Source organism: Lissotriton helveticus, chromosome 11, assembly GCF_964261635.1.
Source record: "Lissotriton helveticus chromosome 11, aLisHel1.1, whole genome shotgun sequence".
NCBI lineage: Eukaryota > Metazoa > Chordata > Amphibia > Caudata > Salamandridae > Lissotriton > Lissotriton helveticus.
Genome location: NC_136072.1, coordinates 13559751 through 13583176, shown reverse-complemented (window position 1 = coordinate 13583176; position 23426 = coordinate 13559751). Strand labels below are relative to the sequence as shown.

The following is a 23426-nucleotide window of genomic DNA, read 5'->3' as shown; positions in this document are numbered from 1 at the left end:
CTTCTTACGATCCTGGCGGACGGTGTTGTAGTGTTTCCTCAGTTGGGAGACTTCCTGTGGATCCCTTGGTTGTTTGCGAAGGGCTTCTTTAAGGGCGGTGAGAGCTTTTCGGCAAGAGATGTCAAACCATCTCTCCGAGGGGAGCTTGGGCTTGTTGTTTGGCTTGACGAATAGGTTGTCTCTAACCACTTGCTGTATGTTTTGAAAGGAATCAATGAGTGACTCTGGTGAGGTCTCAGAAGACATACATTTTTGAAGCCAAGGTTGGGCGCTTACAAGGATTCTCTGCGTTGTCTCTACTGGATCAATTTTAGCCCATTTGATTGAATACCCATTCTGTTTGTGCATGGAAATCAGGTGTTGGTCAAGGGTGCCGGACTTAGTAGGGTGCAGGCCGGTTTGTTTCATGATAATTGACACAGAAAGTGGGTAATGATCGCTTATTGGGTTAAGTCCGATCTCGTATTTCATTATTTCCCCTTTATAGCAATTCGAGGCCATTATGTAGTCAATGGTTGTGGAGCAGCCTCGCCCATGGAAGGTGGGTAGAAAGTCCTGCTGTGGGACAACTAATTCGTTCACGAAATCCATGTCTAGCGAGAAAAGCAGTTCATTTAGCTTATTGCCGCATGGTGTATGCACAAAGTGGGGTATCGAGTTCCCTGAGTCATCTAGTAGCCCGCATGTCCCATTTTTGTGCTTGGGGCACAGCGCAAGATTGAAGTCACCCCCCCAGATCAAATAGATTGGAATTTTACTATTCTCATTTTGAATACTTGTTAGGTATGCGCCTATTTCCTCTAGGTGTAGGCAACACTCCAGGGTGCCTGAGTTATTATAATAGTTAATAATTATGTGACTTCTTTCCTTGGTTGATATTAACTGGATAATTTGGTAAGTGGGTGACTCCTTTAGTAGCTTGACTCTGACGGGGAGAATGTTGGCAATGTAGGTCGTAAGCCCCCCCTTTGGCCTACCCATGTTTCCTGGTACTGCTGTAGTGAAAAGAGTTTTATATCCCGCCAGATGTAATGGGGCGGTGCACCAGGTTTCTTGCAAGCACAGTATTTGGTGAGGCTTCACTGTGTCTAGCCATGGGGAAGATGTTAGTTTTGACGTCAGGCCGGCAATGTTCCAAAAAATGATGGAAACGGTCAAGTTTTCAGAGTCCGTCGTGGGACAAGATAATTCTGCCCGGTGGACATTGGCCTCAGATGTTAATGGTTGTCGTAGACTGGCCTGCGGGGATCTGACTGGAGCGCTGATAGGAGCAGTTGATCGATAGCACTGACCGTGGGGATTTATTGCTTCTGATGACGGAATAAAAGGAGAAAGTGTTTTTGTAGCATTAAATGGGGAATGTGACATTTCTCGATGTGTCTCTTTGCGATTATCAGTGGGGGACTCTGGAAGTAATGAGTTTTGTGTGGAATTGACTGGTTGTGTTATTGTGTCAGGTCTTATATCTCTCGAGCTACTCTCTGGTGGTCAATCGACCATCTCCAGACAGTCGAATCGATTTTGCATTGGAATTCCCTGCCAGCTCTCATAGGTTGGGCAGGGTCTTTCGTGCCAGTAGTGTCTTGGTCGTTCTCTCGGACGTTCCCTCGGGCCGCTCCAGGCTGAGCGATCTCGTGAATACTCCACGTAGTTCCATGGTATTTGGTTCCATGGTTCTGTAGGGAATTGATGCCAAGACCATGGTGGAGTGTTGCGGTTCTGTCTCACTGGAGGGTAGAAATAGGAGAGATGCCGAGCATCAATCCCCCCTTTCTTTTCCAGTGAGGGCCACGCGCAGATGTAGTCCACCACAGTGGGATCTTTACATGTTACTACAATACAGTCTCCTCGTAATGATTTAGTTGTTTTACCTACCCAGGCTACCCTACGGACTGTATTGATACCCCCCGATAGATGGGACTCAAGGGGTCTATTGACACTTAGCCACTGCATGACCTTGTTTTTAAGCGACCATGCAGTTTCCGGGGTGTCGTCAGTTAGTTCTGGGACGCCTGTGAGAACTATCGTGTAGGGGGTAGCCTCCGGCGGCAAGTGAACCGGACGGCCAGTTGATGGCGTTTTTTGTTTGTCGGTGTTTTTAGAAGGAGGTTGAGAGGTCATGGGTTTCACGACGGTGGGTGCTGGATTTTTTTCCGGGTGGACTCTGGAAGTATCATTAGTTGGAGATAAACCTGGAGTATTGTTAGTAGACATTGGAGTATTGTCCCGCTGCTGCCTGGAGACAGCCGGGGTTTTATTCGACTGGATTTGGGGCACTTTGGTTGGAGGGTTCTGGTTTGGGACATTTTGCGTGCAGTTTTTTTGAGCTACGGATACTGGATTAGTGCGTGCATCAACTTTTTGGGGTTTTACTTGAGGTCGTTGTTTTGACGGCTGTGGTGGATTTCGTTGGCCCCTTGTTTCGATGCGCGTACTAGTATCGAGGAGAGTAGCAGAGATTATGTTAAGCTGAGCTTCTAAGTTTCTGATGGTAAGTTGAATGGGTTTTAGATGTTGGAACAAAAGATCTTTAATGGTAATGAGAACCTGCGATGTAATTTTACAGGTTTTGCAAAGGTGGTCGCTAGGCTCATTTAGTGTTGTCTGATGCGATATGGATACTATGGGGAGTAAAGTAGTTTGTGAAGTTGTGTTAGTCAGTTGAATTATGTCATGGTCAACGGGCTGGGCCGTGATTATTTCCCCAGCTGGCGGGATAAATCGTTTAGGGATTGCTCCTTCCCTTATGCCTTGCTGGGACGGGTTAACGGTCGTCAGCGATTCATCCTGTGTGTGACAAATCGCCAAATCAGGGGTTACTTCCAGATCCTCTGAGTTAAAAGATGGATCTGACTCAGACTGGGTTACAGAGAGATTTACTGTAGATGGCACAGTAATTGTGTCTGACGTTAGTAGAGACAGTGGGAGAGAACAGTTATGAGTGGTAAGGTGAATGGGAGAGGTGGCATTTGCAATAGGACCTAGTGAGGAGCGTTTAGCGTTCGCAATCATGAGGTCTAGAGACACTCTCTTTTCCATTAGTGCAATGCTCTGGTTTATTTTTTCGTGAGCCCGCGAGATAAAAAGGTCAATTGGACCCGTTATTTGGGCTACCTCTTGTGCGTGCTTAGATTTGGCCTTGGTATTGCTCCTAGTTTTAGCTGGCATGCTGGCAACTTACTTTAGTACCGTAGATGGAAAAGGGATGGCCCGGTCCGGTCCCTATCGGGCACTAACGGGCAACAACGGGCCCGCCCTTTGGCCCGGGCTTCGCCCCGGGCTCCGACCCGCGCGCGTCCCGCGATGCGCGTGGTGGGTAAAAGTTATGTAGTTCCGGGTGAAGGGAGGGCGTGGCACTGGGAGGGGGCGCGGCACTCACGGGAAGAGGACCAGCTGCAGGTGGTGAATGCTGGTCCTCGCAGTCCCGGGGCCGGCGCCTCTCCCTCCTCTGCGGCCACAGCAGCAAAGTAGTCCTTGGTGATTTGGTGAGCTGCAACAGCGCTGGGTACAGGCTACTCCAGTAGCGCGGTCAGGGGGAAAAACACTTCTCAGGGTTTGCGAGCGGCGCCCGCGAAGCGGGAGCCGCGAGTAGTTGAGCACTTTCTTGCAGGGCGTGGCACTGGGAGGGGGCGCGGCACTCACGGGAAGAGGACCAGCTGCAGGTGGTGAATGCTGGTCCTCGCAGTCCCGGGGCCGGCGCCTCTCCCTCCTCTGCGGCCACAGCAGCAAAGTAGTCCTTGGTGATTTGGTGAGCTGCAACAGCGCTGGGTACAGGCTACTCCAGTAGCGCGGTCAGGGGGAAAAACACTTCTCAGGGTTTGCGAGCGGCGCCCGCGAAGCGGGAGCCGCGAGTAGTTGAGCACTTTCTTGCAGGGCGTGGCACTGGGAGGGGGCGCGGCACTCACGGGAAGAGGACCAGCTGCAGGTGGTGAATGCTGGTCCTCGCAGTCCCGGGGCCGGCGCCTCTCCCTCCTCTGCGGCCACAGCAGCAAAGTAGTCCTTGGTGATTTGGTGAGCTGCAACAGCGCTGGGTACAGGCTACTCCAGTAGCGCGGTCAGGGGGAAAAACACTTCTCAGGGTTTGCGAGCGGCGCCCGCGAAGCGGGAGCCGCGAGTAGTTGAGCACTTTCTTGCAGGGCGTGGCACTGGGAGGGGGCGCGGCACTCACGGGAAGAGGACCAGCTGCAGGTGGTGAATGCTGGTCCTCGCAGTCCCGGGGCCGGCGCCTCTCCCTCCTCTGCGGCCACAGCAGCAAAGTAGTCCTTGGTGATTTGGTGAGCTGCAACAGCGCTGGGTACAGGCTACTCCAGTAGCGCGGTCAGGGGGAAAAACACTTCTCAGGGTTTGCGAGCGGCGCCCGCGAAGCGGGAGCCGCGAGTAGTTGAGCACTTTCTTGCAGGGCGTGGCACTGGGAGGGGGCGCGGCACTCACGGGAAGAGGACCAGCTGCAGGTGGTGAATGCTGGTCCTCGCAGTCCCGGGGCCGGCGCCTCTCCCTCCTCTGCGGCCACAGCAGCAAAGTAGTCCTTGGTGATTTGGTGAGCTGCAACAGCGCTGGGTACAGGCTACTCCAGTAGCGCGGTCAGGGGGAAAAACACTTCTCAGGGTTTGCGAGCGGCGCCCGCGAAGCGGGAGCCGCGAGTAGTTGAGCACTTTCTTGCAGGGCGTGGCACTGGGAGGGGGCGCGGCACTCACGGGAAGAGGACCAGCTGCAGGTGGTGAATGCTGGTCCTCGCAGTCCCGGGGCCGGCGCCTCTCCCTCCTCTGCGGCCACAGCAGCAAAGTAGTCCTTGGTGATTTGGTGAGCTGCAACAGCGCTGGGTACAGGCTACTCCAGTAGCGCGGTCAGGGGGAAAAACACTTCTCAGGGTTTGCGAGCGGCCAGGAACTCAACAGTGATAATAACTTGCATGTTACATTCTCTGAAAATCTTCACCCATGCTGGCATCTAGATGAATGATATGGGTAGCCAATGTTAGTGTCCAAAATCAAAAATAATCAATTACAAGTGGAGTGAGGACTTGTGCAGGATAATGCAAGAAGGGGGCAACTCAAAGTATAATGAAAAGGTCAAACATGATTTATTCATTAAGGATATTCACTCTTGCACTCCTCAGTCAAATCATTCCAGATTTATAAAGTGTGGCCAAATCCCTTGTGAGCGTCTCAAGGTGCTGGAGTTCGTGGTGCTCAGGTAATTAAAACAACCATGTCTTCAATCTTTTTACTATTAATATTAAACACTGAAAGAATCAAAACTGTAAATAAACTTTAAAATGATTGTTTTTGTTGCAGTGGGATGTGCTTTTGTGTTCCATTGGTACCTCCTCAATCACAATCCATGACTATTGTTGTCATGAATTGACCAGAAATAGCCATGGTAAAGCATGTGCTGCTTCTTGCAGGGAAAGAAAATTGACAGAATTTGGCCAACACATCCTTGCATTCTGAAATTAATAAGGCTAAAGGGCTAGCAGACTGATTTCCATGTAGTCAATTCTAATCCACAATCTTAAAAATCACAGAATATTATCAAGTGCTGTGTGCTCTGCTTCAAGAGGCCATCACAGGGGAAATGGATCATGTCTAGCAATCGTTTTTTCATTTTGGGGTAGGAGACCTGGGGACATATTAGCAAGAACCTCGTTAAAATGATCGCCGTTTTAGCGGCAGGAAACTGCCGCTAAAACGGGGATAATGGGCTTGCTAATATGTGTTATAGAATTCCAATAGAAGCCCAGGTTAGATGTGCTGGACATCTAACCTAGGCTTCTATTGGAATTCTATAACGCATATTAGCAAGCCCATTATCGTCGTTGTAGAGGCAGTTTGCTGCCGCTAAAACAGCGATAATTTTAACGAGGTTCTTGCTAATATGCTCATAAGTGATGTACCATGTCCAACCGTAACCTGGTCAAAACAAAAGAATGTTGGATATAAGTCACCAAGGACAAATAAAGTTGCCATCCCTCCTGCAAATCGTCCAACAAATATGAGATGACTGTAGGCTTCCTTGATTCTATGCTCATTCTATATTCCTGTCTATAATTATAAAAAGAAGCCTTAATTATTCTAAAGTTCTATGGAGGTCTTGCAGTACTGGTTTGTTGAAATAGAAATTTAAAGATTTCATTTATCTAGGAAAGGAATGGAAATTTAAGAAAGTTATCGAGAGCTAGCGTTCTAAAATAACAGATTTTGTACAGCATGTTTCGGCTTTCGGCCAAATAGAAAATCGAAGTAATAGAGGGTTCCCTTACCATATACCATTATGAAAACTTCTGATTCCAACAATACTATTTATGTGCACTGGTATATGCAGATTATGCCACCTTTATTCTCAGACATACCAGTTCACTCTTTAATGATCTTCCCTTCAGGTATATTCCTAGCCAAGATTTCCATCTTAAAGTCATTCACCAAAATGCTCTATGTATGGAGAGCAAATTGCAAATCTGCCTCATAAAGATATCTCAGGTCGTCCACAAATAAAACAATATTTTTTTCAAACCCCAAAAAAGAGAAACATATAATATTAATCTCTCATCTGATTTGTTGGGTGAGCAGTTGAATATACAAGTTAAATAACAAAGGAAATAATGGACATATTTTGTCTAGTCCCTCTCCTTATGTTGAATTGCGTGGTCAAATTTCCATTAATTAAGCTCTTGCTTCCTGAATGTACCACTCTATCAAGCTATTTTCCTAAACTATAATGAGTGAGAAAACTCTACCAAATGCTTTTGTTGAGTCGTGTGCTAATACCGCTAATAGTGCTTTAAGTGCCGCAGACAGATCTATAGCTCTAGAAGACTACATGTTAGCTTGTGAAGATATCTGCTCAGTAGAAAGCTATTTTGATTCTTGTGTATCAAAACTCATGCAGCCTTGCTTATCTGCCTGCTAGAATACTAGAAATCACTTTGTAGTCACAACTTAGCAACAAACAGATTTATATCATGTAGATAGCAGCTGGGTTACTTCCATAAAAATAGGATTGAATTGTTGTGTGGCGTTTTAGGTTCCGATTGAATTTTCCACATTCATGCCCTTCTATAGGAACAATTCACTTTGCCCTAATATAGGCATAGAAATCATTCCCTTATTTAGACATAGCCCATGCAGACCAAATACAGGCATGGCTACTTCCACTCTTATCAAACGTCACAACGATTTCTAGGAAAAACGGCTTAAGCAGTAAGGGACCTTCCCCTTGTTGAATATTGATTTGTCCAAGAAATCATGTACTTTGCAAAGAACTACTATTCCATAGGGGTTCTTTCCTGATGTTATCATGCCTGACTTTACGTCAAATTAGACCCCTTCAAGGTATAAATATGCCTTCACTTGCTCTAGCAAGACACAGTGGTTTGGAGCAGTTCAACTATCTAGTTGCCCGACGGAACTCGCTACAGCAAGTGCCGAAGGAAGCCGACCCTCCAGCTGACTCACTGATCGAGAAACGGTCCTTTCTCTCACCGAGAATCCAGCTCCAGTGTTTCCAAGCTTCCCTTGCGGGGTGTTGGGAAATCAAATCCCGAGACAGGGATATCAGACCTCCTTCATTCTAAACTAAAGGTACGGAGCTGATTAGAACCTAAGAGAAACCTTGGATAGATTCTTGGCAAAGAAAACTAAACCTATGCTACACCACACTTACTTCTTTCCTCGTACTAGACTTAGGTTAGGTACATTGGGGGAGGCATATTTTAGAAGCACCAGTTGAGTATTTTAGCTAATGTTATTTATGTATGTATTTGTATATGGTTTAGAAACCATACAATGCTTTTTACAGTATTATTTTATTATACTATTCTTGCTGTACGCATTATACTTTGCAGTCTGCCTAACAATTGTAGCAATTCACTTTACTTGCATGAGAAAGAAGACTGTTCAATAAACCCTCTATTTCTCTGCACCTCTGTAGAAACAAAGCATGCACGATTGACTGAGTGAAATACTTATCTATTGTGTCCGCGACTCTAGAGATACATTTCTTATTCTTGGGAAACAAAGTTGTCATGTTTATGCGGTTGTCAGAAACTAATTCCTTCTTGTGAATTCGAGAAAGTTTCTAGTGACCTCTGAGCTAGCTGGCATTCACTATTAAGTTTAATACATTCGATAGAGACCTAGTCGACCTCAGTCCTATGTCTAAACTATAGGATACATTATTCCAATGCGCAGAGCCTATTGGGAATATAGGACCTACACTACAGAATAGCTTTTTCCAAATTGAGATGATCTGATAACTTAATTTTAACTCATTTGTGTGCATTCTGGGTCTGGTGTTTCACCCTTCTTAATTTTCCTAACTACTGTCTTAATTGGGTCTCATATAACTTTGTTGACCCAATTGTAGCATCGGGAAACAAATGTTTTGTTTTCACCTATTTAGTTCTACTTTATCCAGTTTGTTTTCTTTTGTGTATAGCTTTTGATGGAATTTGAAAATAATGTCTTCAAGCTCTTTATCATCGCTTTACATTAAGCATGAATATTTGTTGCATACTTCTTTTATGATTGTCCTTGGTTTGTGTACCCTAAATTTCCAGGCCAACAACTTCTCACGCTTCTCACCATACTCAAAATGGCATATTCTGACATGTTCCCATTCTTTATGATCTTTTTCTTTCAAGTTAACTTTAAGGTCTTTCTGCAGACTCGATGGTGTGTGCACAAATGTATGTCTCTCTTCTTCTAATTCTTGACTTTTTAATAGTCTTTCAGTATCCACCATCTTTATTTCTATCTAGAGGCATTCCTTTCTCTTGTTCCTGCTACTGTACAAAAACATTCTGCTTATCCTTCCTCAGAAATGCCTTCTACAAGTCCCGTACTATAATAATCAGTGCTGACTCTTCATTCCTCTTGTGAGATCTGGAGCTTAGCTTGTTATAACAGCAGGTTGGTTCTGGTCTCCTCTCAATTCTCAAAGAAGTTTTTAACCTAATCATTTCCATCTAAAGTTTTAGATTTTCTCTATCTGGGCACCTTTATCACCACTTTCATAGGTCCAGGAATGGAGATGTACCATTCAGAGCATTAGAACTCACTCAGGCCTGGTCCAGGTGTGGGTGCTAGACGAGGAAGCCTATTGTGACCCAGAGGCTCAGATCAAGAGGCCAGTCAAGTAGCCTTGGAGTCACTCTGGTATTCTTAGATGCAAGACGTGGAGCATGGCTCAATCAGCAGGGAAGGTCTCTGAGGGTTCAAGGCAGGCTTCAGACAGCAGAGCAATACTTCCAGGTGTAGCAAAGCAGTCTTCTGAAGTACACCGCAGACCACAGCAGTAGGCAGTCCTCTGACAGCCCTTCTGCAGGTCCTGAAAATGAAGTCTTTTTGAAATTCTTGTAATTGTCTGCCTATAGCCTGGCTGCAGCCACAATGCGTATACACGAAGAGGGGTGTAGAGTACACATATAAAGACCACAAGACAAACGCAGGAAAATCCATAAATTGGAAAAAACTGCCCTCACTCACATACTGAAGTATGTGACATGCTTCATCATTGGGCCTGCTTACAATACGCCCTGGTGTAGCCACACTCAGGGCGGAGCATAAGGGAGGGGAAAAATAATAAATTCCACACAACACTACAAGTAACCATAAAACACAAACAACACGTAACATGTAATGTGATGAAGCCTATAAATAGTGCGACAATAGTGCAGTTAATAGGAAGTGCTAAAACTGATTTAGGGTGCCAACTGAAAGAATTACTTTATTAGACTTTACTTGGTACCCATATCAGGATTAAAACGTGGAAGAATAGGATGGGAAATGTCTTGCTAGAGACTAAAGGATCTCTCAATACTTCCCTCCAAACACTGCTGTGGTCAACATGTTTCGACCGATTTAATCGTGCCAAAAGTGGTCACCCCGGTCTTCGTCAGGACTGTCGCCTTTTATTTCACTTATGGCCCTACCGTAATCCGGTTTTGTGGGGCCCCCAGATATGAGCCGGTCAATTAAGATCCGCTCCCTTATCGTTGCGTGTTGAGGCTTGTCCCAAAGTACGGGAACACATTCACTGAGGGAAAAAAGAAAATGTTGTAGTGTAATATTATCCCATTAACACCTTCTCCTTCCCCCAATTTTCTCTGTCTGCCATCTCATTCTGTGCTATGGTCTCTGTGGTCACAACGTGGAAGCGCGTCACTCTGTGACTTCTGCTACGTGCTCCCACAGCGTATCCTGGGAATTGTAGTCGGATCTTCACCCCCCACGTCGGAGAATGTGTATTGGTGATAACTACCATAATTTTTCCGTAACGGGGTGTTCCTTATCCCCGAATTAGGGGAAGGAAGCAGTGGCATCCCAGTTCTTGTATCTTAATGGGGAATTATTATGTGATGTTACCGATCTGTGTGGCAGTGATACTGGGGTTCTGTTAACTTGGTTCTGCCCAGTTATCCGATGTCTCCAGTAATTACTAGGGGTCCCAGTATCATTTTCAGCGTGACTCGGGGACAAAAGCACTAAATTGCATCATTAAAAGAAACTTGCAATCAATGGATAAAATAAGCTAAGAACAGGTAGACCCATCTCCTCTATTGCAGGGAGACACTACCAACTGCCCTAGATGTAGCAAGATTCACAAATCCAATTACTAAATCAAATAATACATCAAATATTATTCTGTGATCTTATCAAGCCGAAACTATGAGAGCCTAATAATTGTCAGATGGGTACCCATGGGTCTATTGTCTAGCCAGAGCCTGCCATGGTATATCATCGTTCAATCCAAGTTGATGGCTCTTAAGACAGAAGACCCATATTTGTTCAAATTGTAGCAGGATTCTCTGTTCATCCCTTTGGTTCCTGGCTTCTGGTACTTTTTCTATGATAGTCCACGTGAGGTCCTCAACACTGTGGCCTTGTTCCAAAAAGTGTGCGGTAAGTTTGGTGTTTGATTTCCCGCACCTTATTGTACTACAGTGTTCTGTTATTCTCACAATGCACCATTGCCAAGTCCTTTGTGTGAAGGCAGGGCATAGCCTATCGAATTGCAAATGGGGCTCAGCCCAGCTACACCCTCTCATCCTGCCAGGGATGGCCCATCTGGGCACACCTAATCCCTCTATTATGTGTCTGTGCGAACTACACCCCCTCATATGACCCAGCAAGAGGCAGCAGTCACCAAATAGTGAGGGCAGGATATTGCCAACTTTGTAAAAGTGTAATTTTCAAAATTGCAACTTAAAATCCAACTGTACCATGAAAGTGGATTTTAAATCCCAATAAAAAGTTACCACTTATTAAATGAAATTAGGCAACCCAGTATTATCTAATGGGAGAGGTAGGCATCACTGCAGTGAAATACAAATGTGGGTGTTTTTCATTACCAGGACTTTTAAAACTTAGTAATACATGTCCAACCCTTTAATTACAGAGCATCCTGCCCTATGGGGTACCTCGGGCCTACCTTAGAGCTGACTTATATGTTTTAAAATGGGAGCTTAAGGCTTGGCAAGGGAGTTAGTTTGCCAAGTCAAATTGTCAGTTAAAAAAACTGAAATCAGGGTTCAATGGCATGCCTGGGCACGTTTTGAAGAGGGTACTTAAGTGGGTGGCACAATAAGTGCTGCAGTCCAACTAGTAGCATTTAATTTACCATCCCTGGTTATATCAATTTGCTAGAGACTTCCAAGTAAAATAAAGTTACCAATCAGATGTTAACCAATTTGCCATGTTTGAGGGAGTGAGCACAGCACATTAGCACTCTTTAGCAGTGGTAAAGTGCACAGAGCCATAAGGCCAACTAAACGGTTTCAGCACAAATAGGAGGGGTGAAGTCTAAATGTGTGGAGTGAAGGAAGTGACCCGCTTGGGGCCACCCTGGTCACTGATGACCACCTCTCCGCCTTCCGTACCAAAATGAAGAGTCGGTCAGACAGTGGAGAATATAAAAAAAAATAACTATTTTATTCATTGAGTGGTGCCCCATCTCTACAGTCGCTGGGACTGCTACAGAGGAAACTAAAAACAGCCAGAATAGAGATACTTTATGTACGTTTCATAGCTGGGCAAAGACAAGGCCATCCAAGCGGATGCAGCTGAACAGTGAAATACAAAAAGGTTTCACTTCTCGTATCTAGGACAAACTTGCAGAGTCCACAGCCGTTTCACCCTGTGCCCGCCACCAGACAAGTGGGAGAGGGCCTCTATCTAGAGAGAAAGCTATGGGCTATCCATTACCAAAACAAAACCTATTATTTCAGAAACAAAACTTAGCAAAGGGAAATTCTCAGAAATTGACGAGATCAGTTTCAAATAGCCTAAAATGGCGCCTGCAAAGAAAATGGCGTACCGAATGCTAACTAAAACATGACACTGCATGAGCACTTATGGGCCTAATCTAACAGGGGTGACTCTGCAGAGAGGGCCAGGTCCAGCAGCAGTGAAATAGTTTATCCCAGAGCACCAATCCTGTCATCAGTCAGAGATGTTTTAAGGAATGAGCGAAGTGAGCTCTGGCCAATATGCCCACATGTCAAGGGGTGTTCCCATCTCATCAGGATGGTCACACTGTAATAACTATTTGAAAAAGGTCACTTCTTTCTTTATGAACGTTGTGTTGTTTTAGAGTGATCAGACCCAGCCTCACCAAAACTTGAAAGTTGAGCAAGAGTTAATAATGACATTATGGAAGTTACGTCCTGAGTGGTTTTGGCAAGCATCTGTCAAGATACATGCCCATCTCAACCTCATGATCCTTTCATTGTCCCCACAAAGTCAACTGGAGGAAGGTTTGTGCAACAGGTTCCCTTGTGCCAACAATTCCAGCCCCCTAAAAAGTAACCCTGGGCGGTGAAGTCTGCTCGTGGAGTTTCCCGCACTCCGCATTGTGGAGCTCGCGGAGTACTGAAAAACATCGCTTCGCGGAGCGCAGTTTTTTTCCTTGCTCGCGTCCACCAACATCAAGTTGCTGAGCGTAAGTGTGGAAAATCCACCTGGAGTGATTTTTCCTCATTCCCGATTGCCAACATCAAGTTGTCCGCGAGCGTGGAAAATAAACCTCTCGTGAGATTTCTCAACGCGGGGGGGTCAGGTTTCTCACTGCGAGTGGGCGCGACCGATCGCATTGAGAAACTGACGGTTTGCGTTGAGAAAGCTTCTGCTGGAGTAAAATCTGCTCGAGCAGCAGAAAAGGTAAGCTTGCACCGTGCATGGTGCTGTTTGCAATGAATGCACAGTGCGGACAAGCATCCGGCACTCTGCAATCACCGCGAACAGCATTTTTCTAACGTACTCTGCCACTTGCGGAGTTTTTGCGTAGTGCGACAGAGTTTATTTTGCACTTCGCGTAGCTTCGCATAGTGCAACTCCGCGAACTCCGCCCAGTGTTATTAAAAAGTTGCCCAGTGCCATGTATTTGTAGTCTACAGCTAATAAACAAACTTATGTCCAAAAAAGGTGATGCAGGTAGGAGGGTATGTCGACTATCACTATTTGCGTTGCTCACTGGTTGGGATTTACCATACGATGAGGCTGTGCCCAGGCCAGTTTACACCACGGGGTGCTCCCTGTCCCACAAGTTATGGTATCGATGGGAGTGCAGACTGCCATCCTTTTCTCAAGTGGCTGTTAAGCTTCTCTCTCCGATCTGGTCCGTCCACACTGAGAGCCACTAGAGATGAAGCTTAAGGTGTTCTCATAAACACTGTTCTCTTCAAACTCCCCTTGATGCTCATGAGTTCTGCACCATTGTTCATCTGGTCTTCAGAATTCCTCATTTTAATCTGTGCACTGCAGTGTGGGGTTCGGATGAAGGGTGCACAGAGACGTGGCCACCTCAGCAGCCAGTGCATGTAATGGAAATATAAATGTGCAGGTACTCATTATCCCAGGCCATCTGGTCACTAGTGAGAAGTCTCTGTACTTTTGCATTAAAAGGATGAAGAATGCTGGTGCTCTCCCTTTCAAATTGCAGCAGTGCCACTAATCCGTACTGGACAGTGCCTGCCCATTAAACCACTGCCAGCAAGAAGTAAACTCTTCCCTGCTCCATACCTGGTACATCTCTGCAGCAGGGCAAAGCTTGCGGAGGAGACCAGGGACATCTGAGTGGGATCAACAAGACTTTAAAGATCTCGCTAAAGGGCATAGGTACAAGGGGCTTGTGCCACTCAAACATCACTTTTACTGACTGATTTGTAAACATGGTACCCTTTCATGCAGGTAACTATTTGAAAGGGGGTGCAATGGGTGTTGCTGTGAGTGTTCCACCACAACACTCATTGCTTTTTGACTCTGCACCAGATTTAAAAGGATCTGTAAATTTGAACCAGCCCCAAAAAATAACGCAGCTGAATCGCAGGTGTTATATTGGCGCAACAAGAAGAATTTTTTTTACTTCTCCTTGTTTCGCCTTTTCTATATGTGCCGCATTCTGCACACATAGACGTATCAAATCACCATTATTGATTGTTTATGTTCAAGATGGAACACCTTTCTGCACATAAAAAATCATCCCTGCAATGCATGCACCCTTGCACTATGGTGGAAGGGTGTCTGCGTAGGTGCTAGGCAGCTATTTTTAGTACCAGCGCTAGGGAAAAGACAGGGGTGCGTCGTAATCTTGTAAATATGGTGTATCCCTGTGTGTTGGAATTGCCACAGTGTTTAATTTCCTAGTACGTATGCCCCTGACTGAGAGCAAGAGGTGATAAGTCCTGTTCAGAAGTGCTGTAGAGAAGCCAACACAACACACTGACATGGCCTCACTGCCCAAAGCCCATGGCTGACTAAGCAAGGTGGGAAGGGGCAAAACAGAAGGGACAGTCAGTGACTGGCTGCCCAAAGCATGTGACAATCTTTCCAGCCACAAAACATATCTATAAACAGCATGGGGCAGATTTACAATCCCCCAGCTCCACCAGTACATCACTTTTCATGATGTGCTGGTGGCGCAGCGGGCTCCTCCATATTTACAAGCCACCCTGTGTGACTTTTCCTCTCCTTGTAAATAGGGCCCCTTCACACGCAGCATTTTGCGTTGAAGGTGCGTTCCATGGGTGTTGCTGTGGGTGTTACCACACAACACCCATGGAATAAGACACATCTCCAGATTTACGAGAAATCGTAAATCTGGAGATGCGCCTGAATGCTACACCAACCTAGAGGTGGCGTAGGGAGACGCAAGGAGGAGAAATGTGACAGTTTTTGCCACAAAAGTCTACGACTCACACTATCAAAAGCAGATTTAGGGGAAGATTTCCAAGCCCTTTGCGCTGCCAGTACGTCACTTTTTGTGATACACTGGCAGCGCATTTCTGTGCCCCATATTTACAAGGACAGGAATAGCCACCCTGCGTGGCTTTTTCTGTCCTTGTGAATATTGCCCCTTTGCACGCAGCACTTTGGGTTGAAGGTGCGTTCCATGGGTGTTGCTGTGGGTGTTCACACGCAACACCCATGGAACAAGACACATCTCCAGATTTATGAGAAATCATAAACCTGGAAACACATCAGTTTGCTACAACACCCTAGGGGTGGCACAGCCAGGCGCAACAAGGAGAAATGTTTTATTTCTTTCAATGTGTGCTGCATTCTACAGCACGCATTGAAAGAGGAACAAGCCTTTAGTGATTGTTTTTGTGCGGAAGGTGCCCCTTCCTGCACAAAAACAATCTCCCCATGATGCAGGCATCCTTGCAACATGGTGTATGGATGCTGCACTGTGCAACAGACATAAAAAGAGGCGGTGGTTTTAACCCCTCCCTTGCGGGTGACGGAACCGCTCCGTCACCAGCCTCGGTCGCGCTGTGCTGGCGACAGAGCGGTTCCGTCACGGCCCGCTAGGTGCGCCTGCGCGGTGCTGATTTCGTGCCTGCGCGGAGCGTTCTATTGAGCGGGCGGGGCCGTGACGGAACCGCTCCGTCACAAGCACAGCGCACCCGAGGCTCGTGACGGAGCGGTTCCGTCACCAGCATGGGAGCGCCACGCGCCCCCCCTAGCGCTGCGGCGGAATTGCCGCCGCAGCAAAGGGGTAAAATTGGGAATAAGAATAGTGTTTTGTACTGAATTGGACCCTTCCAGTACAAACCCTACCGTAGGCTTGCTCCACGATAAACTTCTGGTCATCTTTTTGGAATATCAAGACTTGATACGTGGACTCAGGACCACCAACCATACCTGCTTATTGCCCACTTTCACGAAAGCAGGAAGTTTGCCCACTTCATCCTCTTTGTCCTGAAGAAGACCCGCTCTGTAAGGGTTACTGTCCTTACCCTGTTTAGGGTCGAAACGTAGACTACCCACCTTCGCAATACCAGCTTCTAATTCTAGCCAGACTAACACAGCTGTACATAGAAGTCTGGACATCAAAGATTGTTGGTTTTTGTTTACCATAATTATGTGGCCCCTATGAGGGGTGCCACTGTGACATAGTACAAATTTGGTTTGTTAAAAAATGATGTTTTGTTTGTCTCGAATATCACCTTCCCCTCACTGCACATCCCCCCATCACTTATGTGGGCACAAATCTTTTTGATCTTTGTGATGTACAATTGGTATAACTAATAAGAAGTTTTTGAGTACTCAGTGAATAAAAAAAAGGTACTTTGATTCATCTCCTGTTCGTGATTTGATTTTGTAAAGTTAAAGATTTCTCTTTATCTGTCTGGGACCCCTATGTCCATACCTACCGTAGGCTCAGGCACACACACTAGCTCTGTTGTGCTAAGAACGTGGTTGAGGCTCAATCAGCACATTATAATATTCATTTTGTACTTATCAAGCAGAGTAACTGCTGGAGTGTGTAAGCGTTTACAATGTCAGCATCATTCAGTGGGGCTCTTCTGACATCCAGTGGTGATTTGAGGGAAGTGCAGTTGAAATCATGCAGAGGCAGGTTTGGATTCAATTTCATACTTCCAGACGCCAATGTTGTTGGTGATGAGGCTGTATTAGTGATTATGTATCTGTATTTTCTTGTGATACTTATCACATGGAGGGTGCAGGGATATTTAGAGGCTCCATTTAAAGGCTCCATTGAGATCCTCTGGAAGGAATGCTGGTGTTTTGCAAGTGCTTGAGCAAAAATTATTGGAAACAGTCACTAATCTTAATAGGTTGAACAACATTTATCTTGCTAATATGTTTTTATAAGGGGCATATTTTGCCCTGGGTGTGGTCTCGGAGTGCTAATGGGGGTCAGTCCCCTTTGCCCTGTTCTTAAGGTTTCCATCACTGACCAGCATCTGATTTTCTCTGTAAGTTGTAACTTGTAGAACGAAATATGAAAATGGATGATTTGAAATTCATAAATGTGTTGTAAGTTTGAGTTCTTTTTAAAAATTAAGGGTCGTATGTATCAAATAGTCATTTTGCGATTCTCAAATAGCGATTTTTTGGGAATCGCTATTTGAGAATCGCAAAATGCCATGTATGTAGGATTTGCAATACATTTTGCGAATCCTACATATTCCTTAATTGCGAATCGCAAATTGCGATTCACAATTAAGAAATACCTCCCCATTCATTCCTATATGCCTAGAGGCCCGTAGGAATGAATGGGAAGATATTCTCAATTTTTGATTAGTAATTTGCGAATTGCAAATTGAGAATGCGATTTCAAGGGTGCAGGGGTGTCCAAAGGACACCCTTTTGCACCCCTGAAATTAGCATGGGTGCACATGTGGCGCACATACATCCCCTAAGGGCATGTCTGTGCTTCACATAGCACTTTGAAAAATGCAAAAAATGCAAAAAAGTGCATTTTTCAAAGAAATTGCAAATTACCACCAACTTGGAGTTGGTGGTATTTTGCGATTCCTTATACCTTTTAGCAAAAATGCGCTCGCAAACGCCGAAATTCAGCGAATTTCGGCGTTTGTGCTTGATACATATGGCCCAATGTGAGTTCATCGTTAACCTTTACATTCTTCTTTTCTGGTGCTTGGAAAATCTGCCAGGCCTGTGCATTCTTCATGATAATATTTCTGCTCGATATATTGTCTGCAACTCCAAGGAGCTCAGCAGAAGATTAATTTAGCAGATCAATGGCAAAAGCTCATTTTAAAACTCTATGTAAAGGGTGTTAAATAAAAATCCCTTTTATGTGAAGGGAAAAATGCCAGAAAAAATGAAACAGGCTTTGGCTTTTGCTGGCAGTGCACACCTATTGGCTTTGTGTCTGTGTGTGTTTGTAGACACTTAAAAAGACTTATTCTGGACAGATCATTGAAACTGACTCCAAAAAGGCCTACTTTAATTTTTAATCAGGGAGGTCTGGGACAGAAAATTGTCTAGGGCACCAAAATAAAAGTAGCCCCTCTAGTGATTTAGATAGGTAACAAAGTGCACATTTGCAAATTATGGCCGTTTTGAACTTGTAAATAAAAGCTTCATTAGTGTTTTCCAAGGGATGGAAGACTGCATGGGTTTGAGCTTGCTGCTAGCAATGTTTGTTTTATTGTCAAGGAAATAAACAGTAAAAACCAGTTCAGGAGACCTTAAACCCAGCTCGCAAACAGCCAAAGAAGCAAACACACACTGGCCTGTCAGGCCATCCTATCAGGCACTGTCTGACTGCCCTGTAGGCCAGTCCAACCCTATGTAATGGCAGTAATGGAGATACCACGAGCAGTTTCTTACACACACACACACACACACCTTTAACCCCCCGAACAAGCTGCTCGCTGCAGCCAAGCGCCAGAAGTGCAGCTTAAACCAATCGCCTCAAATCCATTTGCCTGAGCGCCCACCCCCACCCCCTCCCCCCCAGAGACTCCATCTGCATGCTTCCCATATATTCTGGCCATGAGCACTAATGGTAAATTCGGTTGTATGTCAGCACAACGTGGGCTATTACCACGCGTGCCATTACAACGCTGTTTTTACAACGCAAGTCGTTACAACGACTTGCGCTGCAAGCGCTGGATAGTGGAATAGTTTAATTTTGTATTCCAACTCCAGCCCACGTTACAGTAGGGAAGGTGTTGGAATAGAAAATTAAACTATTCCTTGTCCAACAGCGCCCTCCAGCGCAAGTCGTTGAAACGACTTGTGTTGTAAAAGCAGCGTAGTAATGGCAGCGCGTGGTAATGCCCGCGTTGTAAAGGCTGTTCCCCGGAAAATTCATATGTTGGCGATATCAACGTTGCTCCATGACCCGGGACATGTCTGAGTAGTAAAAAGACACAAATATCGAAGTACAGGGGGCCCTTGGAGCCTGGTGCTACTGCACCTGCTGCACAAGCCATTTTACAGACAAAACACCACCACTACATACGCACTTATACAGGCTATCATTACCTCGACCAGGGATGCCCAATCTGCACACCCTGCTCAAAAACCTGACAATTCCCCCGGCAGACAACATAATATTAGATAACTCACGCCTAAACATAGGTGGTCCTAAGATGGCCGCCAGGTCTTATACAACAGGTTCAGGAGCTGCTTGTGAGACTCCCTTTTATTATCTCCTTTGGCGCGACTCCCGCACCCAGGGTAGGTACAATGTTGTGTCGGGGGGCACACTACACACACCATCAACTGTAATGCTGCTGCCATGCTTCCATGTTTAGCATTAGAAGGTTTTGAGTCTTAGAGATGGGTGAGGGCTGCATAATAAGCTATATTTCCCTCACCTCACCCAGCTCTTCAGGAGGAGTCATTTTGTGGGGTCTTCTGGATTACCTCTAGGGGCCGTGTTACACATGATCAATGTTTGTGCCCCATTATGGGGTATGTCCTGTCCCCATGGCAGCCGCGACCTCGCGCTGCCCTGAGGGCAATGTATTCATGTGAAAAGCTGCTCCGTGTTTTCACAGTACAGGCGGCACCCACCTGCACTTTCAAAGGGGTTTAGAGATCCCCTTGTAGGGGAGTTCAGTCAGTGACTGCACCCACCTGCAAGGGGACACCTGGGAGTCCATGGGACCCCCTTTGCCCCCTGCAGAGGATTGCTGTTAGGAGGTGCACTGACAGTGTGCCACCTTTTAAATGGTGCACCTCCTGAGGGCTTCTTTGACTCTACGCCCACTTCTGTAATATGGCGCGGGCGCAGAGTCAAAGGAATTCCCTCATTTGCATAGGGCACTCCACTATGCAAATGAGGGAACACCCTCTATTGACAGTGCTGACACTTTAACCCCTTCGCTGCAGCAGCAATTCTGCCGCAGCACTAGGGGGAGGGGGGGCCGCGCGGCGCTCCCATGCTCATGACGGAACCGCTCCGTCACGAGCCTCGGTGGGCTGTGCTTGTGGAGAAGTGTGGCTCACCGGTTAGAAGCGGCAGACCCTGAAACAGAGATCGGCCCAGGACCAGGGTTCAATTCCTGACACGGCAGGGTCTTGGGTCAATGTCCGCGGACTCGATAATTCTCGCCGAGGTGCCTACGCTAACCATGGGTCCCACTCTGCAACTTTGGGCAATAGCTTGCTTAATCTCCACTACGGCCCCATCAACGCCGGGGATGCCTGGCTTCACCTTGGAGGTGATTAGAAAAAAGGGGACCCCTATATGTAATCTTAGCACCTGCTATACATAGGGAACAAACAGAGTTAGGGAAAGTCTATAGCTAAGTGACACATACCAATTGTACTTAAGTTAATACAGTCTAGATATATAATTGAAAATAGAAAGTCCAACTGTATAATAATAGTCTCCAAACATTGGAAATTTCTGTTATAATTTTATTAGTATGTATTATTCATATCAATCAATTTTTTTGGGAGAAATTACATATTTTATATAGTTTTTTGGTGTATTTCTCTTTTGTTTTTGTTTTTTTAGGATTATATTTCAATATAACAAATAGTCAATTAAAAACATATTAGAAAAAGGACAAAACCAATAGACATAAAGCTGAATGCATTGTTGAAGGCAAAGCGGTAGATGTCACACAACGCGCGTTTCGGCTCTTGAGCCTTCCTCAGGTTACCGTCTACTGCTCTATGGATTATAAAAAACATATCTTAATATTTTTACATCACAAAACCAAAATATTTACAGTGGACTTAAATATATACACATAATATATACATTCTTGTTTAGCTAAGTGTCTTCATATGAACAGCAAGGAAAAGACATGAATTGGATAATATAACTTCATCTATATGGCAGAGGCAGAAGCATATAACACATTTGACTCGTGTATACATCTGTTGCACAAATTTCATACAATTATATCCTCAAGAGTGTTATTTCTCTTCTTAATTATTCAAACAGTCTATGCATCCGAGGAGGAAGGTTATATATTTCATAACTGTAGCAGGTACATAAGGATCTCAGGTTCTTATATGTTCAGATAACATTCAGTAATTTGATATTTGAAAAAAACCTTGTCATAGAAACTGTAACACTAGCGTTAAGGTCTCAATGTCTGTTATGTAACATAGACCCTCTATGATGTAACAGTTTGAATAATCACTGTCATAGACACTCAAAACACCCTCAAATATAATCTAATGACTGACTCGCTGTAGAGTAAGTTTTTGATACCCGTTGATATTCCAGTAGTGACATAGTTGCATAAGCATAGTATATTATTTTTAATTGGGTCTATAGTCGATTTTACATACTAAACTGTTGGTGTCATATGCAAAGCGCTGATCCAGATAACTAGGCGCTTATATATAGATGTCCAACTTTGGAATTCAACTTGTTACGAGATCTATACTATAGCTATTTTGAAAAAGACAGTACCATACTTATGGTTGTTGCTAATAATTTTATTCATACTTACAAAATAAGGGCGAACTCTGATCTGGTTGTTAACTCAGATGTAATTGGTGCATCTTTATTGAAAATCTCTGTTATCTATAAAATTAGAGTTGTAGCGTATTCATTAGTATATTAATAATTAGACATCCAAATTTGATATTACAATGAGCACTTGGTGATTAGTTACAGCCTATTCCATAAGCAGTTATCATGCCTATACTTAAATAAGGGAACATTTTATTGAAAAAGATTCCTTATACCTTGAGGAAATAGTAGATGTCATAAATCTAGTTGATGGATAACGATGATGGCTACAAATCACTAGTGTGGATCCTGTTCGTTTTATACAGTATTTATGATACTCAATATAGTGTAGATATGGACTGTCTGGATAGAAGAGAATAGAAATAAGAAGTATTTAGAAAGGCATTAATTTCAAGAACATAGGTCGATATAAAAATAAAAATATACAGCGTGTTTAAGTTGTAAATAAAGCTTACTAAAGGTTCTATACCTTATCTGGAGGTTTATAGTAAATGACGATAGTGATGATACATGATAAAATCAGCAAACAAGACCAGTCAAGTTCTGTAATTAAAGCATATATATACAAAAGTATATTAGCAGGGATGCTCAGACTAAGCGACATTTGTGTCTATGAAGTACGATGTTATAATGTTGATTCAAACCATAAACTTCTTCGTTTACCTGGTCTTATATGGAAAAACGATTTCCAGGAGTAGGATCTGTCTAACTGATGACATTCATGTAGTCATATCTAAAAATGAAGATATATACAAGGAGAGTTTAATAAACTACCCGTTTTCCATGATTCTGTGAAGAAAGAAGTGTCTCATTGTATGATGGACCGTTTAGTGTAACAAGAGCTTCTTAATCTCTAATTGCGTAATTTTCCTTTTACAAAAGGTCCCGGAATTGTAGTAGCTTAATCAGTATGGTACTCCCATTGTGTATTTAAGCACAATTGTATTTGGATATGCCCTTAGTAACATTAGATTGAAAGTTAGTAGGGCGCACCTTTGCAGGTTGAGACCAATACCATGAGTCAGCGAGATATGCGACCGTAGATGTTAGGCGTCTCCTAAGGGGAGGGGCTAGAGGTTTCTACCCCTCAATATATAATCATTTCTTTAAGCGTCCTAGATTGAAAGACGGAAACGCACCGTGCCGTGTTCAAGCCGGCATTACGAAACTGAGAAAACTCGGCCCCTTTAAAGTATTCTCTCACTTCTTTAAACGTCCCAGATTAAAAGAAGGAAGCGCACCGTGCCGTGTTAAAACCGGCATTACGAAACTAAGAAAACTCGGCCCCTTTATAGTATTCTCTCACCTGTGATGACACGCTGATAGTGTTCAACTCCCGGTATTTACACGAATTGGCCGTCTGTGCGTTAGATCGCTCAGAGTTATCAGCCGCTTCATCGGAGTTGGCTGCTTTATGTGGTCCAGCTGGCTTCAATTGGAGGGCATAGACCGATGGATATAAAGATAGGACTGAGAACTAAGTAGCAGAAATAGTAGATTCACTACGTTAGTATCTGGAGATGGAAATAGACATGGGACTCTAAATAACCCGAGGTAACGAGAATGGTGGACACATTTCGCTGGTATTTAGGAATATAACTGTTAAACTATATGTGATCAGCGATTGACGATAAATGAAAGAAAACTGAGAATTAGATTTGAATTAAAGTTTTAGTAAATGGGAAAATTGGAAAAGGATAAATAAA

At 44.6% G+C, this 23426-nt stretch overlaps 1 long non-coding RNA gene across 1 annotated transcript; it reads right to left on the bottom strand.

Moving 5' to 3' along the window:
* Positions 1-20648: 20648 nt before the first annotated feature.
* Positions 20649-23157, bottom strand: LOC144791303 (uncharacterized). Its single transcript, XR_013602355.1, has 5 exons — positions 23027-23157; positions 22384-22453; positions 22190-22263; positions 21936-22062; positions 20649-20904 (listed from the first exon to the last, which is right to left on the bottom strand). It is a non-coding gene; the product is annotated as an uncharacterized LOC144791303 (long non-coding RNA).
* Positions 23158-23426: the final 269 nt, after the last annotated feature.